The sequence below is a fragment of the Balaenoptera acutorostrata genome, chromosome 4 (assembly GCF_949987535.1).
Source record: "Balaenoptera acutorostrata chromosome 4, mBalAcu1.1, whole genome shotgun sequence".
NCBI lineage: Eukaryota > Metazoa > Chordata > Mammalia > Artiodactyla > Balaenopteridae > Balaenoptera > Balaenoptera acutorostrata.
The window spans coordinates 105160672-105171806 of record NC_080067.1 but is presented as its reverse complement, the minus strand read 5'-3'; the positions used below and the strand labels follow the sequence as shown (position 1 = coordinate 105171806).

Sequence of the window (11135 nt, the reverse complement as noted above, 5' to 3'; positions counted from 1 at the left end):
GGCAGCATATGTACAAGTCTTGTTTTTGTATCCATTCAACCACTCTGTGGCTTTTGGTTGAAGCATTTAGTCTGTTTATATTTAAGGTAATTATCACTGTGTATGTTCTTATTGCCATTTTCTTAACTGTTTGAGATTTGTTTTTGTATGTCTTTTTTTGCCATTCTTCTTCTTTTGTTCTCTTCTCCTGTGATTTGATGACTACCTTTAGTGTTATGTTTGGATTCTTTTTTCTTTTTTATGTGTATATCTATTATAGGTTTTTGGTTTGCAGTTACCATGAGGTTTTTTTTTATAGCTGTCTGTATACATAATTGTTTTAATTGCTGATCTCTTCATTTCAACTGCACTTTTAAAACCCTGCATTTGTATTCTCCTCCCCTCATGATTACTGGTTTTGATATAATATTTAATAGCTAATTGTTTCATGTATCCCTTAACTGCTTATTGTAAATATAGATGATTTTACTTCTCTTGTCTTTTATCCTCCCTACGAGTTTTGTTTGTGGATGATTTCCTACCTTTACTGTGTGTTTGCCTTTACTGCTGAGTTTTTCACTTCACAATTTTCTTGTTTCTAGTTGTGGCCTTTTCTTTTTTGCCTAGAGAAGATTCTTTAACATTTGTTGTAAAGCTGGTTTGGTGGTGCTGAACTCTTTTAATTTTTGCTTGTCTGTAAAGCTTTTGATTTCTCCATCAAATCTGAACAAAAGCCTTGCTGGGTAAAGTATTCTTGATTGTAGGTTTTTCCCTTTCATCACTTTAAATATATTGTGCCATTCCCTTCTGGTCTGCAGAGTTTCTGCTGAAAAATTAGCTGATAGCCTTATGGGAGTTCCCTTGTATGTTGTCATGTATTTATTTTTTATTGTTTTCTTTCCTGTCTGCAATTGCATCAAGATTTTATCCCTCTTTATTCATGTTGGAATGTTATATTGCACTTTTCTTCTGCTTTGGGCTGATATTTTTGTAGGGAGTGTTGTTAATCTGTAGGGAAGTTTGGTATCTATTTTCAGGTCTTTTTTTTGCCCTTTTGTTTCCCTAGAGCAGCTTCCTTTGGATGTTTTAGTTGCACAATACTTTGTCAATTATATTTAAATAAGTCACATTTTTCTCAGTTAGAAGGAGGATCTTTTGAAGTGAGGGAAGGGGTAGCTTTCCCAGTTTCTCAGTTCGAGAACTCCCTCTTCTATTGCTATTATAAATTGCACTTCTGGTACTAAGTCTTACCTAAATTTCAGATCTTAACTTGGTTCACAAAGGCTCCCACCATCAGTTCCAAACTTCTATAGTATCTTCACCACCTCTGGTGAAGAAGCACTTTCACCAAGGAATCTTGTCCTAATCTCCACTTTCTGACTCCCCTCTTATTTATTTATTTATTGTTCATCAAATAACCCTTTATTTAATTATTTTCCTTTGTAGTTCTTAACTAGCTAGGCATTCCACTGCACCACTGTTGATGTCATCTCTGATGTCGTGAGGGTGGCAGCCATCAACATTGCAACCCACGGGCTGGAAAATCCCCAGGATCTCTTTAATGGTTCCAGAGAGTTCTCTAGCTAAAGATCAGTGCCTCATCTGTTGGGCAACGTTGACAATCTCATCAAAAGTGATGTTTCCACCGTGCTTAATGTTTTTCTGCTTCTTTCTTTCTCTTGGGAGTTCTTTGACAGCTTTGATGATCAGGACGGAGGCAGAAGGTACCACCTCAATCTGGTCCTGTGTGTTCTGAATGGTCAGTTTCACTGTAATCCTCAGACTCTTCCAATCACTAGTTGCCTTGGTGATGTCATCACCAACCTCTTTTGGAGACAGACCTAGGGAGCCGATATTGCTGGCCAGGGCAAATGTGGCACCGACTTCCCCATCAATGCACCTCAGATATACAGCTTTTATCTCCTTGGGGTTGAACTTAGGCGGCAAGGTGGAGGTGGCTGGTGTCATATGAACCCATATTTGGGATGACCCAAGAAAGTTGCACCTTGGCCACTTCAAGCTGAAAGCTGAAAGCTCCCTTCTGTTTTAAAAGTGCTATTTTCTCAAATCTGCCACCTCTGTGTGACTCCTCGCCCAAACATATTCTAAGCCTTCTATCGCCAACCCTCTCATTGCACCTGCCCTCTTTGATCACAGATGTTCTCACTGGTGATCTGACCTCATCCTTTTGGGAGTGAATATTTACTATTGATTTCTCACATCTGCCACTTCTAGGACCCTTCTGCACATCCTGTTCTCAGAAACACCTGCAGCACTGTTGTGGCTTCCTGAACTAAAACTTATGACTTCAGATGCCCAAAACCTTTATCATCCGGGATACTTAAAGGAAGATAGTAGAGGAGAAAAAACCAGTAATAATTGATGTCATAAAGAACACACTAAAATGTTTACTTCCTAAATGTGAGGAATACCCCTTGAGTGCAAAAATCATATCATTTGTCTGCTAAAGAGGGTTCAGGAATAGGGCTATGCTGACAGAAGGTCCTTCGGGAAACATTAGGTACATAAATGCAAAAAGGCAAGCCTTCATAAAGAATCATGAAGACAACCTGGAGTGGAGGAAGGCAGTTGATTTTGTAACTACAGAAAAGAGAGATACTGGGCTTCCCTGGTGGCGCAGTGGTAAAGAATCCGCCTGCCAATTCAGGGGACACGGGTTCGAGCCCTGGTCTGGGAAGATCCCACATGCTGCGGAGCAACTAAGCCAGTGTGCAACAACTACTGAGCCCGCATGCGACAACTACTGAAGCCCACGCGCCTAGAGCCCATGCTCCACAACAAGAGAAGCCATTGCAATGAGAAGCCCGTGCACCACAACAAAGAGTAGCCCCTGCTCGCCACAACTAGAGAAAGCCCGTGGGCAGCAACGAAGACCCAACGCAGCCAAAAAAAAATAAAAATAAAAATAAATAAATTTATTTAAAAAAAAGAAAAGAGAGATACTGCTTTAGAAAACAATATCAAAATCACTTAGCCTAGATTGCTATCCTGGTCCTTTTTCACCTACAGAAAATTCTTACAAATGGATGATCCAGAAATCTCCAACTCAAACAACAATGATAAATACAAAAGAAGAAGGAGTTGAGGGGGAGAACTGGCATGACATATAGATGCTATTAGAGAAAAAGGAGCAGAAATAAACCACAGTTTATTAACATATGAGGACTAATTTGACATGAACTAGTTGAAAACTGTGAACAAATATTTTAATTTTAGCCATTCTAGTGGGTGTACAGTGCATCCTATTGCAGTTTTCGTTTGCAGTTCCCTGATGACTGTGAAAAACAAATGTTTAAAACAGTTAGAAAATAATACTGGAGAATAACTTTACCTTCTGCCTTGGTCCTCTGTGGGAGCAGAACTGAGCCTGATTAAGAGGAATATTACAAATGCAATTTATTAGAAGGGGAACATACAGACACTAAAGACTCTCCAGGATCCTGCCTGTTAACATTAGAGGTGTGACTACTGGGTCACTGCATGGAGGTTTGCTGATGCTCACATATATTATTACCAGTATTGTTACGTTTACTTTAATCCTGGGAGACACAAGAGCAATTACACTTTTGCAAATAATTTATCTGTGCCTCCTTAATTCCTGGCAATATGACGTTACCAGTAGAAAAAAATTTTTCTTAAAAACACTGCAGAGAAACCTTCTTAAACATTAGAAAACAAAATTGCTAGATTTTGTACCTCTTCAGTCATACTAAATTAGCTTAATTAAACAAGTACCTATTGAGCACCTTCTATTTATCATGGACTTAACTTGGATGCTGGGAATACAAAATTGAATGAGCTTTGCCATCAAGATGTACACTATCTAGGGGCTTCCCTGGTGGCGCAGTGGTTGAGAATCTGCCTGCTAATGCAGGGGACACGGGTTCGAGCCCTGGTCTGGGAAGATCCCACATGCCACGGAGCAGCTGGGCCCGTGAGCCACAATTGCTGAGCCTGCGCGTCTGGAGCCTGTGCCCCGCGACGGGAGGGGCCGCGATAGAGAAAGGCCCGCGCACCGCGATGAAGAGCGGTCCCCGCACCGCGATGAAGAGTGGCCCCCGCTTGCCGCAACTGGAGAAAGCCCTCGCACGAACCGAAGACCCAACACAGCCAAAAATAAATAAATAAATAAATAAATAAATAAGAAAATCCTTAAAAAAAAAAAAAAAAAAAAGATGTACACTATCTAGTAAAGATGTGCTCATATATATAAATAATTAGAATTCAGTGTGGTAAATGCAGCAATAAAAGCCTGTGTGAGGCAGAGAAGAACACAGAGAAAGAGTGACCATTTGTGCCAGGTAGGGGGAATGCAGCATTAAAAAAAAGCATCTGATCTGTGCCTGGATGGATAACTCAAAGTTCAATTGGATGGGGAAGAGGAATAGAGAACTTCAGGCTTAGCCAGTGGTATAGGGTCAGATAATGAAGTGCTTTATAGTATGTTAACATCCCTGGGTTTTGTTCTTCAGAGGATGGGAAAGAAACAAGGAGTTTAGACATAGCTATGACTTGATCAGATTTGCAGTTTAGAACAATGACCATAGTAGCACAGTAGCTGATGGTGATGTTTTTATTCTGACATTGCTGTCTGTGTGTATCAATGTGATAAAATGAATAACTAATTATGTTGGTGTTTTTGAGAACTGAGATTTCCTGTGTGAGATAAAAATGTAGGGTCAATAAGTTAAGTAAAAATCCTATAGATATTTAATTGTGAATATCAAAATGAGCTCATGATATATTTATCTTCTCTAAAAAAATCTTAGCTGTCCATTGAAAAGTCTTAGAAACAAGTGCAATGGGCACCCCTACACCCTCCTTTTTTTGTCACTAAAAGGAACAAGGGCTCCTTTGAGAAATGGCTGCTTGTAGTTCTGAGTCAGGAAATACATTAAATAATCCTGAAACGTGTTATCATATTAGAAAGCAAAGCTATCAAAAAGAATTCAGGGGCTTCCCTGGTGGCGCAGTGGTTGAGGATCTGCCTGCCGATGCAGGGGACACGGGTTCGAGCCCTGGTCTGGGAAGATCCCACATGCCGCGGAGCGACTAGGTCCGTGAGCCACAATTACTGAGCCTGCGCGTCTGGAGTCTGTGCTCCGCAACAAGAGAGGCCGCGATAATGAGAGGCCCGCGCACCGCGATGAAGATTGGCCCCCACTTGCCGCAACTAGAGAAAGCCCTCGCACAGAAACGAAGACCCAACACAGCCATAAATTAAATAAATAAATAAATAAATAAAAACCTTTAAAAAAAAAAAAAAAAAAAAAAAAAAAAGAATTCAGAACAGAACAAACTAGTGGTCACCAGTGAGGAGGGGGGGAGAAGCAATATAGGGGTGGGGGAGCAGGAGGTACAAACTGTTGGGTATAAGATAGGCTACAAGGCTTATCGTACAACATAGGGAATAGAGCCAATATTTGTAATAACTGTAAATGGAGTGTAACCTTTAAAAATTGTATTAAAATTTTTTTAATTAAAAAAAAAAGAGGGACTTCCCTGGTGGTCCAGTGGTTAAGAATCCGCACTTCCACTGCGGGGGGACGTGGGTTCGATCCCTGGTCAGGGAACTAAGATCCCGCGTGCCGGCGTAGTGTGGTCAAAGATAAATAAATAAAGTTTTTTAAAAAAAGAACTCAGAGCAAACTTGAAGAGGCTTCCTTTGGGTAAGCTTAGCCACTTTGAGAAAAATAATTGCAGTGGACTGAAACATACCATATGCTTGAATTTATTAGTAAAATATTAAATAATAATAAATTATTAATAATACTTATTATTTAAGAATTATAATAAATAATACTAAAAAACAGTGGTCACCTTTGGAGGATAGTAGAGCGCTAACTCATAACTCTGAAGACTGGTAAAGGAAAGAATCAAGGATTTATTTTAACCTGTCTTTCCTACATGAACTACCTTGGAATAACCAAATAGTTATAAGGGAAAGTTTTTCCTTCTGGAAAATAATACAGGGTGAAATTTACCATTTTGCCAGTCCTTAAAAATAATTAGGCAATGATCATCAATGGCTATTAACAGAAAGAAAACCAATCAGGCATTTTGTGCCTCCTAATGAAATTATACACTGCTACTTATGAAGTCACTTTGAAAAGAAAAGGTAAAACTACATCATATCAAGCCTCAGGATTTCACTGCCCCCTACATGATATGGGAGAGAAGAATCTAGTGAAGAACATAACAGGAATGCAATCAACAAAATCCAGAATGTGGGAAACTATAGAACAAATATCCCAGGTTCTCCAACAAGTAAATTACACGTGGAAAAAAAAAAAGAACAGAAGACGAGTGTGGCCTTTGCTTGATCCTGATTAAAACAAATTTTAAAAAAATTTAAATAAACATTATGAGACAACCAGTGAAATTTGAACACCGATAGAATATTTGATGATATTAAGGAATTATTATCAATTATTTTTAGGTATGATCATTATATTATGGTTATGTATAAAATAAGAATCTTTATCTTTTAGAGATACAGATTAAAATATTTATGAATGGAATGATAAAATTTAAAAAGGGGGGGAAGAGAATGAGGTAAAGATGAAACAAGATTGGTTATTGTTGAAACTGGGTAATAGGATCCTTGGGGGCTTATTACACTATTCTGTATACTTTTCAATAATAACTTTTAAAAATTGCTTTTGAAGGGCAATTTTATTTCCCTAATATCTGATTCAGAACATGGGGAGGCCTATTTACCATAATCTCCAGGTGCTGATATTGGCACCCTGCAATTCTTGCCCAGGTGTCCATCTTTCCCTCACAGAGCTCTCTGTAATACTCATCACATTAATGTTCACCTTTTTGTGCTTTACAGAGAGGTCAAGACTTTGGAGAACTAGTCATTAGTCCTCTTCGAGTTGCTACAGTTATCACTGGGCCCAAGGATGTCTGGTTTCTTGTTCCCTTGAGTAAAGCACAGTGCAGATTGCCACCAGTAAATTACTGGACTATTTAAGAGTGCTCTTTTCTGCCTAGTTTTTCTTTAGGACAGAAGGGTTTCCAAAAATGGCCTAGAAACCAGCCAAAACACAGATATCCTTGATGTCTCTGACTTTCACCTCAAATTGAAAAGCTCTCCACATAAAATCTGTCTCAACTTGGCTCCCCGTGTAGCCCGTGCATCTGCCACAATTACTGGGTTCTCACGAGTTTCATCTTATGCCTGCATATGAGTGCATTACAGATTTTACTGAAGATTTGGGAGTAATAAATGGGAATTACACAAAGCACAAAAAAGACAACAAGTTTAAATAGGGTAATAGCTCTTTCACTGCCCCAAAGCCTCTCAGCCATCCTGCCATCTCTAGCAGCTTCTCTTCAGGGCCAACCAGGGTATTGTAGGTCCATGCCTCTCTGTTCTAGGGTTTTTCCAACATCTCAATATTTGGATCTCCATCACTGACCTGAGAAGAAACTAAAAATTATTGCTTCTTTAATACGAAAGCACTAAACTCTTCTTAGTCTGAATCTGACCCAGAGGGCCAAAGTCTGTTCACCCATTTTCCTGAACAAATGTGCAACTGTCTAACAGGAATTCTGCCTTCCTCCTAAGCTAACAAGCTCAAACTGTTGCTTACCTTCCACAATAACAAACTTTGAAAATAAACAGTTTTTCTCTTTTCCTTATACAATTTTTCTCTTTAAACTACAGTAGGCACTACGACTTGCCTTACACATTGATAGAACAAATAAGACGGCTGACTGTGCACATAGAAAAAGAACAGCTAGGTAGGAGCAAACATGCTCACGATAAATATACCCAGAAACTATGTAGCTTTTTACTATTTACTTTGTGCTTTAGGATGCTTGTTGACTTAAAATATTGTCTGGAATGGGTAAAATGACCTTCCTGTACTGTGACCGAATTTTGCTTTTTGTTGTGGTAAGCTGACCTACTGTGAAACTGAAATTATAAACATATATGCAAAAGCAGCTTAAACTTGCTACTTACTCATAAGCATAAAATGATGGTAGAAGCATGACACATTTTAAAAGCCACTTTCTGGAGATGGGATAATGACAATAACAGCCAACACTTCCTGAGGGCCTGTGATGTATACTTCTATGTGCTTCACAATAATGCTCTTGATTTACCTGAATCATCCTAAATGTTCTCTAGAGTTAGTCCAAGGAACGACTGTTTGATGGAAGTACTGTTGTTAGTCTCAACTACAGTGAGGAAACTGAGAGGCTAAGTAACTCACCAAGGCAGTCTGGTGAGTTACTCCTAATGCCAGACCCCCACTCCATGGTAATAAATCTATTAAGGATCCTCAGAGATTTGAATTAGAAACGAAGGCAGGTAATCTCTTGGTTCCTTGTTCTCTAGGGCTATATCGTCTTTCATCCTGCGTCTATCTGTGTATCTGCTTCTTTCTTTCTCTTTTGGCAGTTTCCCTACCTTGTTAGCTCATGGTCAACTGAGTCCTCTCAACTTGACATGTCCTTCATTTAAGCAACCAGCAAAAACTGACCACTAGCTTTGTATCCCAATTCCGAAGTAACAATACTAGGAGAAAGACTTCAATTAGCCTTAGGAGTCAGGGGTCCCTTGCCCCTGGGGACAAATGCAGTGGCTATAGGAGGAAAACAAGGTCCCACACTATAAAGATGGCCACCAGTGTTCACAGAAGGTAGTTTTCAGAGAAGCGCATGGGTTGGCAGAAAACCCCAACTGCATCTGTTATTAGGCTGGTACATGTGTTCACTGCATTGGTATCCTTTGCATATACAAGTCTGTTTGGATTAAGGCCTCAAGAATGTTTGTAGACAGACACATTCTTTCAGCCTACCCTTCCAGAACAAAGCTTGTTTGTATTCTTCCATGGCCTGACAAATACAGAATTTGTATAGACTTAAGACAGAAATCTGTATTAGCTTTCTGGAGCCATCCCAACAAACTAGGTGGCTTATAACAACAGAAATTCATTCTCCCACAGTCCTGTAGGGCAAGGTCTGAAATCAAGGTATCGTATCAGCAGGGTGGTTCCTCCTGGAGACTCTAAGGGAGAAACTCTTTCATGCCTCTCTCCTAACTTCTGGTGTTGCTGGTAATTCTTGGCATTCCTTGGCTTGTGGAAGCATCACTGCAATCTCTGCCCCCGTCTTCACATTGCCTTCTCCCTGTGTTTCTCCTCTTCTGTCTCCTATAGGGACATTTGCATTGGATTTAGGGCCCACTCTAACCCAGCATGATTTCATTTTGATCCTTAACCTAATTATATCTACAAAGACCCTTATTGCAAATAAGATCACATTTTGAGGTTCTGGGTAGACATGAATTTGGGGGGACACTATCCAACCCACCACAGCATCCATAAAGCCTCTTTGCCACTAAGACCCCAGCACCCCTATTTATCACCTCTAAATTGATTTGTTCCTCTTTTATCAAATACTTACTATGTGACAGGCACTGTTCTAAGCATTTCACAAATAGTAACTCATTTAATGGTTGTTATGAATTGGTGTTGTTTTTCTTCTGGGTTATCACTCCCAGGTGTGAAAGACTGACAAGCCCTTCCCTCGGCAGCTGGTCCAGTGCTATGTGCTCTGTGCACGGTGATTTCATAGAGACTGATCTGAGACCCAGCTGCAGCTGCCTGACACTGACAGTCCATGCGGCCTCTCACTTAAGAGTAAAATGTCACCTCCTGGAGAGAGCTAAGTAAGAGATTCAGGAAACGGACACATAAGACTTAAGATTCCTGTACAAGAATCTCCTTGGAAAATGAGCAGCAGGAGAGTTCCCTCAGGAAAGAAAGGGACAATAATGAAGACTGAAAAGCATCCACAGCAGGAAGCAGAACTGGTAATTTCATGCCATGCAGTGTTCAGGGATGTTTCCTGAGTTTCAGTGACAGGGAGGAGACGTCCAGACCATGTGCCCCACCCACCAAGTTTTTCTAGAGTGCTGCTTTCTTCTCTTCTCCTCCACTCAGACCCAGAGGAACAAGTCCTAATTAAGGTGTTAAGCTGAACTAAACACTTTTTAATATTTGGTTTTTGTTTTGTTTTAAAATACCACGAGAATCTATAATGTAGCAATGTGGGAGACACATTAATAGTTCAGCAAATGAAACAAAATCCAACAGCACATTAAAAGGATCATGCACCATGATCAAGTGGGATTTATCCCAGGAATGCAAGGATTCTCCAATATATTCAAATCAATCAATGTGATACACCATATTAACAAATTGAAGGAAAAAAACCATATGATCATCTCAATAGATGCAGAAAAAGCTTTTGACAAAATTCAACACCCATTTATGATAAAAACCCTCCAGAAAGTAGGCATGCAGGGAACCTACCTCAACATAATAAAGGCCATATATGACAAACCCACAGCAAACATCATTCTCAACGGTGAAAAACTGAAAGCCTTTCCTTTAAGATCAGGAGCAAGACAAGGATGTCCACTCTCACCACTATTATTCAACATAGTTTTGGAATTTTTAGCCACAGCAATCAGAGAAGAAAAAGAAATAAAAGGAATCCAAATCAGAAAAGAAGTAAAACTGTCACTGTTTGCAGATGACATGATACTATATACATAGAGAATCCTAAAGATGCTACCAGAAAACTACTAGAGCTAATCAATGAATTTGGTATAGTAGCAGGATACAAAATTAATGTGCAGAAATCTCTTGAATTCCTATACACTAATGATGAAAATTCTGAAAGAGAAATTAAGGAAACACTCCCATTTACCATTGCAACAAAAAGAATAAAATACCTAGGAATAAACCTACCTAAGGAGACAAAAGACCTGTATGCAGAAAACTATAAGACACTGATGAAAGAAATTAAAGATGATACAAATAGGGCTTCCTTGGTGGAGCAGTGGTTGAGAATCTGCCTGCCAATGCAGGGGACACGGGTTCAAGCCCTGGTCCGGGAAGATCCCACATGCACTGGAGCAACTAAGCCCATGCGCCACAACTACCAAGACTGCGCTCTAGAGCCCATGAGCCACAACTGCTTAGCCTGTGTGCCACAACTGCTGAAGCCTGCGCGCCTAGAGCCCGTGCTCCGCAACAAGAGATACCACAGCAATGAGAAGCCTACACACCGCATGAAGAGTGGCCCCCACTCACCACAACTAGAGAAAG

General features: G+C 39.9%; 1 pseudogene; it reads right to left on the bottom strand.

Annotated features, from left to right (window-relative positions):
* Positions 1-1428: 1428 nt before the first annotated feature.
* Positions 1429-2163, bottom strand: LOC103014847 (60S ribosomal protein L12-like; annotated as a pseudogene).
* Between the last annotated feature and the right edge of the window lie 8972 nt (positions 2164-11135).